An 11,335-nucleotide genomic window follows, 5' to 3' on the forward strand; every position below is an offset into this window, starting at 1 on the left:
TAAACCCTAACCCCTAAACCCTAAAATCCTAAACCATAAACTTTAATTATGCACCCAAATATATATCCTAAAAACCTAAACCCTAAACCTTAAAACCCTAAACCCTAAATCTTAACCCTAAACCCTAAACCTTAATTATGCACCTAAATATAACCCGTATACACCCAAATATATAGCCTAAACCCTAAACCCTGAATCCTAAACCCCTAAACCATAAAACCCTAAACCTTAAACCCTAAACCCCTAAAACCTAAACTCCTAAACCCTAAATCATAAACCCTAAAACCCTAAACCCTAAATCCTAAACTCCTAAACCCTAAAATCCTAAACCCTAAACCCCTAAAACCTAAACTCCTAAACCCTAAATCATAAACCCTAAAACCCTAAACCCTAAACCCTAAACCCTAAAACCCTAAACCCCTAAAACCTAAACACTAAACCCTAAACCCCTAAACCCCTAAACTCTAAACCATAAAACCCAAAACCCTTAAACCCCTAAATCCTAAACCCTAAATCCCTAAAACCCTAAATCCTAAAACCCTAAAACCCTAAAACCCTAAACCATAAATCCTAAAAACTAAAAAGAACACTAATTTCTAACATAAATAGAAACATCTAAAAAATATAAAATTAAAATGTCAAACACAAGAATTTTCAGAAATACACCCAAAAAGCTGAGCGTTACACCAATATCCTATAACTATACACCCAAAAATCTATCCGCTGCTGCTGGATCCCTGAACTAATAATTCATAGTATGTCTGTGATAATGGTTGTTTGCTTGGACCACTGATGCAGCATCAAAAAGGTTTAATTGAAAATAATAAAATCACATATTAGAAAAACTATTAACAAAATAATCAAACTCAATTACCACCTATTTAAAGAACATCACTTTTACCTCGCTTAGAGATTTCGTTTCCTTCTTCTTTGAGGAATTTGAAATCTGTTTGTCCAACTTTGAACTTAGCCTATTTTTTGGACGTCCTCTTGTTTGAACCCTTGGAGAGCTTTGAAGCTCATTAACGGATTCCAAGTTAGAATCTTTGTGAGATAGTGAATATGTCCCCTTCCTTTTGGATTTCAGTTCTTCCATCTCAACCATGACGTTATCTGATGAGCGGATAATTTATACGCTTTTTGGCATTATTTTTACATAGTTTTTAGTATGATTTATTTAGTTTTTAATATATTTTTATTAGTTTTTAAATAAAAATCACATTTTTGGACTTTACTATGAGTTTGTGTGTTTTTCTATGATTTCAAGTATTTTCTGGCTGAAATTGAGGGACTTGAGCAAAAATCTGCTTCAGAGGCTGAAGAAGGACTGCAGATGCTGTTGGATTCTGACATTCCTGCACTCAAAGTGGATTTTCTGGAGCTACAGAAGTCCAAATGGTGCGTTCTCAACTGCGTTGAAAAGTAGACATCCAGGGCTTTCCAGCAATATATAATAGTCCATACTTTGCCCAAGTTTAAATGATGCAAACTGGCGTTCAACGCCAGCTTTCTGCCCTATTCTGGCGTTAAACGCCAGAAACAAGTTGCAAAGCAGAGTTAAACGCCAGAAACAAGTTACAAACTGGCGTTCAACTCCAAGGAAGACCTCTACACGTGAAAGCTTCAATGCTCAGCCCAAGCACACACCAAGTGGGCCCGGAAGTGGATTTCTGCATCATTTACTCATTTCTATAAACCCTAGTTACTAGTTTAGTATAAAAACTACTTTTAGTGATTTATTTCACATCTCTGGAACACATTATGTAACTTTTACATTCTGAGACCTCCATGGGAGGCTGGCCATTCGGCCATGTCTACCCTATCTTCACATATGTATTTTCAACGGTAGAGTTTCTACACACCATAGATTAAGGTGTGGAGCTCTGCTGTTCCTCATGAATTAATGCAAAGTACTATTATTTTTCTATTCAACTCAAGCCTATTTCTTCTCTAAGATATTCATTCGCACACAAGAACATGATGAAAGTGATGATTATGTGACGCTCATCACCATTCTCACTTATGAACGCGTGCCTGACAAACACTTCTGTTCTACATGAAAGCAAGCTTGAATGCATATCTCTTAGCCTTCTGATTTACGGTCAGAGACTTTGTGGTATAGGCTAGAATTAATGGCGGCCATTCTTGAGATCCGGAAAGTCTAAACCTTGTCTGTGGTATTCTGAGTAGGATCTGGGAAGGGATGGCTGTGACGAGCTTCAAACTCGCGAGTGCTGGGCGTAGTGACAGACACAAAAGGATTACTGAATCCTATTCCAGCATGATCGAGAATCGACAGATGATTAGTCGTGCGGTGACAGCGCATTTGGACCATTTTCACTGAGAGGACGGGATGTAGCCATTGACAACGGTGATGCCCAACATACAGCTTGCCATGGAAATGAGTATGAAGACAGTAGGAAAGCAGAGGTTCAGAAGGAACAAAAGCATCTCCATATGCTTATATGAAATTCTCACTAATGAATTACATAAGTATTTCTATCCCAATTTATATTTTAATTATTAAAACTCTATAACCATTTGAATCTGCCTGACTGAGATTTACAAGGTGACCATAGCTTGTTTCAAGTCGACAATCTCCGTGGGATCGTGATGAGCGGATAATTTATACGCTTTTTGGTATTGTTTTTAGTATGTTTTTAGTAGGATCTAGTTACTTTTAGGGATGTTTTCATTAGTTTTTATGTTAAATTCACATTTCTAGACTTTACTATGAGTTTGTGTGTTTTTCTGTGATTTCAGGTATTTTCTGGCTGAAATTGAGGGACTTGAGCAAAAATCAAATTCAGAGGTTGAAGAAGGACTGCTGATGCTGTTGGATTTTGACCTCCCTGCACTCAAAGTGGATTTTCTGGAGCTACAGAACTCGAAATGGTGCGCTTTTAATTGCGTTGGAAAGTAGACATCCAGGGCTTTCCAGAAATATATAATAGTCCATACTTTAGCTAAGAATAGATGACGTAAACTGGCGTTCAACGCCAGTTCTCTGCCCAATTCTGGCGTCCAGCGCCAGAAAAGGATCCAAAACCAGAGTTGAACGCCCAAACTGGCACAAATACTGGCGTTCAACTCCAAGAAGGACCTCTACATGTGCAGCACTCAAGCTCAGCCCAAGCACACACCAGGTGGGCCCCGGAAGTGGATTTATGCATCAATTACTTACTTCTGTAAACCCTAGTAGCTAGTTTATTATAAATAGGACCTTTTTCTATTGTATTAGACATCTTTGGATTATCTTTTGATCCTTTGATCATCTTTGGACGCCTGGTTCTTAGATCAGAGGGGCTGGCCATTCGGCCATGCCTGGACCTTTCACTTATGTAATTTTAACGGTAGAGTTTCTACACTCCATAGATTAAGGTGTGGAGCTCTGCTGTTCCTCAAAGATTAATGCAAAGTACTACTGTTTCCTATTCAATTCATCTTATTTCGCTTCTAAGATATTCATTCGCACTTCAACCTGAATGTGATGAACGTGACAATCATCATCATTCCCCATGAACGCGTGCCTGACAACCACTTCCGTTCTACTTTCGATTGAATGAGTGTCTCTTAGATCTCTTAACCAGAATCTCCGTGGTATAAGCTAGATTGATGGCGGCATTCAAGAGAATCCGGAAAGTCTAAACCTTGTCTGTGGTATTCCGAGTAGGATTCAATGATTGAATGACTGTGACGAGCTTCAAACTCGCGATTGCTGGGCGTAGTGACAGAACGCAAAAGGATAGTAAATCCTATTCCAGCATGATCGAGAACCGACAGATGAATAGCCGTGCCGCGACAGGGTGCGTTGACCATTTTCACTGAGAGGATAAGATGTAAACCATTGACAAGGGTGATGCCTCCAGACGATTAACCGTGCCGTGACAGGGCATTTGGATCATTTTCCCGAGAGAAGACCGAAAGTAGCCATTGACAATGGTGATGCATTACATAAAGCCAGCCATGGAACGGAGTAAGACTGATTGGATGAAGATAGCAGGAAAGCAGAGGTTCAGAGGAACGAAAGCATCTCTATTCGCTTATCTGAAATTCTCACCAGTGATTTATATAAGTATCTCTATCCCTATCTTATTAATTATTTTCTAAAACCCTATTACTATTTTATATTCACCTGACTGAGATTTACAAGGTGACCATAGTTTGCTTCATACCAACAATCTCCGTGGGATTCGACCCTTACTCACGTAAGGTATTACTTGGACGACCCAGTGCACTTGCTGGTTAGTTGTGCGAAGTTGTGAACCATGGTATTGGCATCATGTTTTTGGCGCCATTACCAGGGAAAGAAAGAGCGATGAATTTTACATAATTAAAGTGTAATCACAATTTCTGCGCACCAAGTTTTTGGCACCGTTGTCGGGGATTGTTCGAGTTTGGACAACTGACGGTTCATCTTGTTGCTCAGATTAGGTAATTTTCTTTTTGTTTTATTTTCAAAAAAATTTTTCAAAAAAAAAATCTTTCAAAAATTTCTCCTTTGTTTTCGAAAAAAATTTCTAAAATAAAAATGTTTTCAAAAATATATTTTCCTTCAGAATTTTTAAGAATGAATTCTAGTGTTTCATGAAGCATGTTGAAGCCTGGTTGGCTGTAAAGTCACAACTGTAGGGCATGTTAGACGTGTCATGTCTGAGTTACATACTAAAGCTTGGCTGGCTATTAAGCCATGCCTGACCCTCTGATTGGAGCTTTAGAGCATAAGATTCCTGGAATTCATATTAAAAATTTTGAATCCTTATTTTTCTTTTTTTCAAAATGATTTTCGAAAAAATTAAAAGAAAATACAAAAAAATTCATAAAATCAAAAAAATCAAAAATATTTTTTTGTGTTCTTGTTTGAGTCTTGAGTCATGTTATAAGTTTGATGTCAATTGCATGTGCATCTTGCATTTTTCGAAAAAATCATGCATTCATAGTGTTCTTCATGATCTTCAAGTTGTTCTTGGTAAGTCTTCTTGTTTGATCTTTGCATTTGCATGTTTTGTGTCTTTTCTTATTTTTCATATGCATTCTTGGATTCTTAGTGTCTAAGCATTAAAGAATTCTAAGTTTGGTGTCTTGCATGTTTTTTTTGCATTAAAAATTTTTCAAAAATGTGTTCTTGATGTTCATCATGATCTTCATAGTATTCTTGGTGTTCATCTTGACATTCATAGCATTCTTGCATGTATTCATTGTTTTGATCCATAACTTTCATGCATTGCATCATTTTTCTTGTTTTTCTCTCTCATCATAAAAAGTCAAAAAAATCAAAAAAATATCTTTCCCTTTTTCTTTCTCATAAATTCGAAAATTGGATTTGACTTTTTAAAAAAAATTTTAAAATCTAGTTGTTTCTTATGAGTCAAATCAAATTTTCAATTTGAAAAATCTTATCTTTTTCAAAATCTTTTTCAAAAATCAAATCTTTTTCATTTTTCTTAGTTATTTTCGAAAATTATAAAAATATTTTTCAAAAATCTTTTTCTTAACTTTATCACATAATTTTCAAAAATAACACCACCAATTAATGTTTTGATTCAAAAATTTCAAGTTTGTTACTTGCTTGTTAAGAAAGATTCAAACTTTGAGTTCTAGAATCATATCTTGTGATTTCTTGTGAATCAAGTCATTAATTGTGATTTTAAAAATCAAATTTTTTTTTCAAAAACTAATTTCTATCATATCTTTTCAAAAAAAAATCTTCTTATCTCACCTTTTCCAAAAATTTGATTTCAAAATATCTTTTCTAACTTCCTAACTTCTTATCTTTTCAAAATTTGTTTTAACTAACTAACTAACTTTTTGTTTGTTTCTTATCTTTTTCAAAACTACCTAACTAACTCTCTCTCTCTCTAATTTTCGAAAATATCTCCCCCTTTTTCAAAATTTCTTTTTAATTAACTAATTATTTCAATTTTTAAAATCTTAATTTTCGAAAATTACTAACATTTTTCAAAAACTATTTTCGAAAATTACTAACTCTTTTTCAAAAATTATTTTCGAAAATCCTCTCCCTCTCTCATCTTATTCTAATTATTTATTCATCTACTAACATCTCTTCCTCACATCACTCACCAAATTCGAACCCCCCTCTTCTATATGTGTTCAAATTTCTTCTTCTTCTTCTCTTCTTCTACTAACAATAAGGAACCTCTTTACTGTGACATAGAGGATTCCTCTTCTTTTCTTTTTCTCTTCTCTTTCTTATGAGCAGGGATAAAGAAAAAGGCATTCTTGTTGAAGCAGATCCAGAACCTGAAAGGACTCTGAAGAGAAAACTAAGAGAAGCTAAATTACAACAATCCAGAGATAACCTTATTGAAAATTTTGAACAAGTAAAGGAGATGGCAGCCGAACCCAACAACAATAATGCAAGGAGAATGCTTGGTGACTTTACTGCACCTAATTCCAATTTACATGGAAGAAGCATCTCTATTCCTGCCATTGGAGCAAACAACTTTGAGCTGAAACCTCAATTAGTTTCTCTGATGCAGTAGAACTGCAAGTTTCATGGACTTCCATCTGAAGATTCTTTTCAGTTTTTAACTGAATTCTTGCAGATATGTGATACTGTCAAGACTAATGGAGTAGATCCTGAAGTCTACAGGCTCATGCTTTTCCCTTTTGCTGTAAGAGACAGAGCTAGAGTATGGTTGGACTCTCAACCTAAGGATAGCCTGAACTCTTGGGATAAGCTGGTCAAGGCTTTCCTAGCCAAGTTCTTTCCTCCTCAAAAGCTGAGCAAGCTTAGAGTGGATGTTCAAACCTTCAGACAGAAAGAAGGTGAATCCCTCTATGAAGCTTGGGAGAGATACAAAGGACTGACCAAAAAGTGTCCTTCTGACATGCTTTCAGAATGGACCATCCTGGATATATTCTATGATGGTCTGTCTGAGTTATCTAAGATGTCATTGGATACCTCTGCAGGTGGATCTATTCACCTAAAGAAAACGCCTGCAGAGGTTCAAGAACTCATTGACATGGTTGCTAATAACCAGTTCATGTACACTTCTGAAAGGAATCCTGCGAATAATGGGACGCCTATGAAGAAGGGAGTTCTTGAGGTTGATACCCTGAATGCCATATTGGCTCAGAACAAAATAATGACTCAGCAAGTCAATATGATTTCTTAGAGTCTGAATGGAATGCAAGCTGCATCCAACAGTACTCAAGAGGCATCTTCTGAAGAAGAAGCTTATGATCCTGAGAACCCTGCAATAGCAGAGGTGAATTACTTAGGTGAACCTTATGGAAACACCTATAACTCATCATGGAGAAATCATCCAAATTTCTCATGGAAGGATCAAAAGCCTCAACAAGGCTTTAATAATGGTGGAAGAAACAGGTTTAACAATAATAAACCTTTTCCATCATCCACTCAGCAACAAACAGAGAACTCTGAACAAAATACTTCTAATTTAGCAAACTTAGTCTCTGATCTATCTAAGGCCACTGTAAGTTTCATGAATGAAATAAGGTCTTCCATTAGAAATTTGGAAGCACAAGTGGGCCAGCTGAGTAAAAGGATCACTGAAATCCCTCCTAGTACTCTCCCAAGCAATACAGAAGAGAATCCAAAAGGAGAGTGCAAGGCCATTGACATCAGCATCATGGCCGAACCTGTAAGGAAAGGAGAGGACGTGAATCCCAAGGAGGAAGACCTCCTGGGACGTCCAGTGATCAATAAGGAGCTTCCCTCTGAGGAACCAAAGGAATCTAAGACTCATCTAGAGACCATAGAGATTCCATTGAACCTCCTTATGCCATTCATGAGCTCTGATGAGTATTCCTCTTCTGAAGAGAATGAGGATGTTACTGAAGAGCAAACTGCCAAGTTTCTTGGTGCAATCATGAAGCTGAATGCCAAATTATTTGGTATTGAAACTTGGGAAGATGAACCTCCCTTATTCATCAATGAACTAAGTGATCTGGATCAACTGACATTGCCTCAGAAGAGACAGGATCCTGGAAAGTTCATAATACCTTGTACTATAGGCACCATGATCTTTAAGGCTCTGTGTGACCTTGGTTCAGGAATAAACCTCATGCCCCTCTCTATAATAGAGAAACTGGGAATCTATGGGGTGCAAGCTGCTAAAATCTCATTAGAGATGGCAGACAATTCAAGAAAACAGGCTTATGGACAAGTAGAGGACGTGTTAGTAAAGGTTGAAGGCCTTTACATCCCTGCTGATTTCATAGTCTTGGATACTGGAAAGGAAGAGGATGAATCCGTCATCCTAGGAAGACCTTTCCTGGCCACAGCAAGAGCTGTGATTGATGTGGACAGAGGAGAATTGATCCTTCAAATGAATGAGGACAACCTTGTGTTTACAACTCAAGGATCTCTCTCTGCATCCATGGAGAGGAAGCATAAAAAGCTTCTCTCAAAGCAGAGTCAACCAAAGCCCCTACAGTTAAACCCTAAGTTTGGTGTTGGGAGGCCACAACCAAACTCTAAGTTTGGTGTTGAACTCCCATATCCAAACTCTAAGTTTGGTGTTGGAGAGTCCCAACAATGCTCTGAACATCTGTGAGGCTCCATGAGAGCCCACTGTCAAGCTACTGACATTAAAGAAGCGCTTGTTGGGAGGCAACCCAATTTTTATTTATCTAACTATATTTTTCTTAGTTATATGTCTTTATAGGTTCATGATCATGTGGAGTCACAAAATAAATATAAAAATTGAAAACGGAATCAAAAACAGCAGAAGAAAAATCACACCCTGGAGGAAGCATCTGCCTGGCGTTCAACGCCAGAACAGAGCATGGTTCTGGCGCTGAACGCCCAAAATGGGCAGCATCTGGGCGCTGAACGCCAGAACAAGCATGGTTCTCGCGTTCAACGCCAGAAATGGCCAACAAATGGGCGTTGAACGCCCAAAATGGGCACCAACTTGGCGCTGAACGCCCAGAGTTGTGTGCAAGGGCATTTTACATGCCTAATGGGTGCAGGGATGTAAATCCTTGACACCTCCGGATCTGTGGACACCACAAGATCACCTCAAGATCTGTGGACACCACAGGATCATCTCAGGATCTGTGAATCCCACAGGATCCCCACCCACCTCACCCTCTCTCTCTCCATTCATGGTCATCCCTTCTGTTTTCCATTCACCACTCACATTCATACACACATCCTTCCATCTCCTCCATATCTTCGTCTTCTTCTTCTATTCTTTCTTCTTTTGCTCGAGGGTGAGCAACATTCTAAGTTTGGTGTGGTAAAAGCATAAGCTTTTTATTTTTCCATAACCATTAATGACACCTAAGGCTAGAGAAACCTCAAAGAGGAAAGGGAAGGCAAGTGCTTTCACCTCTGAGCCATGGGAGATCGAAAGATTCATCTCTAAAGCCCATCACTAAGAAAAGGATGGAGCAAGCAATTAAGGGTGGAACATCAAGAGCACTCCATCATCCTTCATGAAATCAGAGAAGATCAAAAAGCAATGAGGGAGGAGCAACAAAGACAAGGAAGAGACATAGAAGAGCTCAAGGACATCATTGGTTCCTCAAGAAGGAAACGCCACCATCACTAAGGTGGATTCATTCCTTGTTCTTATTTCTTCTGTTTTTCGTTTTCTATGTTATGTGCTTATCTATGTTTGTGTCTTCATTACATGATCATTAGTAGTTAGTAACTATGTCTTAAAGTTATGAATGTCCTATGAATCCATCACCTCTCTTAAATGAAAAATGTTTTAATTCAAAAGAACAAGAAGTACATGAGTTTCGAATTTATCCTTGAACTTAGTTAATTATATTGATGTGGTGACAATGCTTCTTGTTTTCTGAATGTATGCTTGAACAGTGCATATGTCTTTCGAAGTTGTTGTTTAAGAATGTTAAATATGTTGGCCCTTGAAAGAATGATGACTAGGAGACATGTTATTTGATAATCTGAAAAATCATAAAAATGATTCTTGAAGCAAGAAAAAGCAGCAAAGAACAAAGCTTACAGAAAAAAAAAGAAAAAAAAATATAGGCGAAAAAAAATAGAAAGAAAAAGCAAGCAGAAAAAGCCAAAAGCTCTTAAAACCAAGAGGCAAGAGCAAAAAGCCAATAACCCTTAAAACCAAAAGGCAAGGGCAAATAAAAAGGATCCCAAGGCTTTGAGCATCAGTGGATAGGAGGGCCTAAAGGAATAAAATCCTGGTCTAAGCGGCTAAACCAAGCTGTCCCTAACCATGTGCTTGTGGCGTGAAGGTGTCAAGTGAAAACTTGAGACTGAGCGGTTAAAGTCAAGGTCCAAAGCAAAAAAAGAGTGTGCTTAAGAACCCTGGACACCTCTAATTGTGGACTTTAGCAAAGCTGAGTCACAATCTTAAAAGGTTCACCCAATTATGTGTCTGTGGCATTTATGTATCCGGTGGTAATACTGGAAAACAAAGTGCTTAGGGCCATGGCCAAGACTCATAAAACAGCTGTGTTCAAGAATCATCATACTAAACTAGGAGAATCAATAACACTATCTAAACTCTGAGTTCCTATAGATGCCAATCATTCTGAACCTCAATGGATAAAGTGAGATGCCAAAACTATTCAAGAGGCAAAAAGCTATAAGTCCCGCTCATTTGATTGGAGCTATGTTTCATTGATAGTTTGGAATTTATAGTATATTCTCTTCTTTTTATCCTATTTGATTTTCCGTTACTTGGGGACAAGCAACAATTTAAGTTTAGTGTTGTGATGAGCGGATAATTTATACGCTTTTTGGCATTGTTTTTAGTATGTTTTTAGTAGGATCTAGTTACTTTTAGGGATGTTTTCATTAGTTTTTATGTTAAATTCACATTTCTGGACTTTACTATGAGTTTGTGTGTTTTTCTGTGATTTCAGGTATTTTCTGGCTGAAATTGAGGGACTTGAGCAAAAATCAGATTCAGAGGTTGAAGAAGGACTGCTGATGCTGTTGGATTCTTGAGATCCGGAAAGTCTAAATCTTGTCTGTGGTATTCCGAGTAGGATCTGGGAAGGGATGGCTGTGACGAGCTTCAAACTCGCGAGTGCAGGGCGTAATGACAGACGCAAAAGGATTACTGAATCCTATTCCAGCATGATCGAGAATCGACAGATGATTAGTCGTGCGGTGACAGCGCATTTGGACCATTTTCACTGAGAGGACGGGATGTAGCCATTGACAACGGTGATGCCCAACATACAGCTTGCCATGGAAATGAGTATGAAGACAGTAGGAAAGCAGAGGTTCAGAAGGAACAAAAGCATCTCCATATGCTTATATGAAATTCTCACTAATGAATTACATAAGTATTTCTATCCCAATTTATATTTTAATTATTAAAACTCTATAACCATTTGAATCTGCCTG

At 37.7% G+C, this 11,335-nt stretch overlaps 1 non-coding gene across 1 annotated transcript; it reads right to left on the minus strand.

Moving 5' to 3' along the window:
• Positions 1-6,749: 6,749 nt before the first annotated feature.
• LOC112788544 (small nucleolar RNA R71) lies at positions 6,750-6,857 on the minus strand. The gene has a single exon (XR_003195904.1). It is a non-coding gene; the product is annotated as a small nucleolar RNA R71 (small nucleolar RNA).
• Positions 6,858-11,335: the final 4,478 nt, after the last annotated feature.

Source organism: Arachis hypogaea, chromosome 20 (genome assembly GCF_003086295.3).
Source record: "Arachis hypogaea cultivar Tifrunner chromosome 20, arahy.Tifrunner.gnm2.J5K5, whole genome shotgun sequence".
Taxonomy (NCBI): domain Eukaryota; kingdom Viridiplantae; phylum Streptophyta; class Magnoliopsida; order Fabales; family Fabaceae; genus Arachis; species Arachis hypogaea.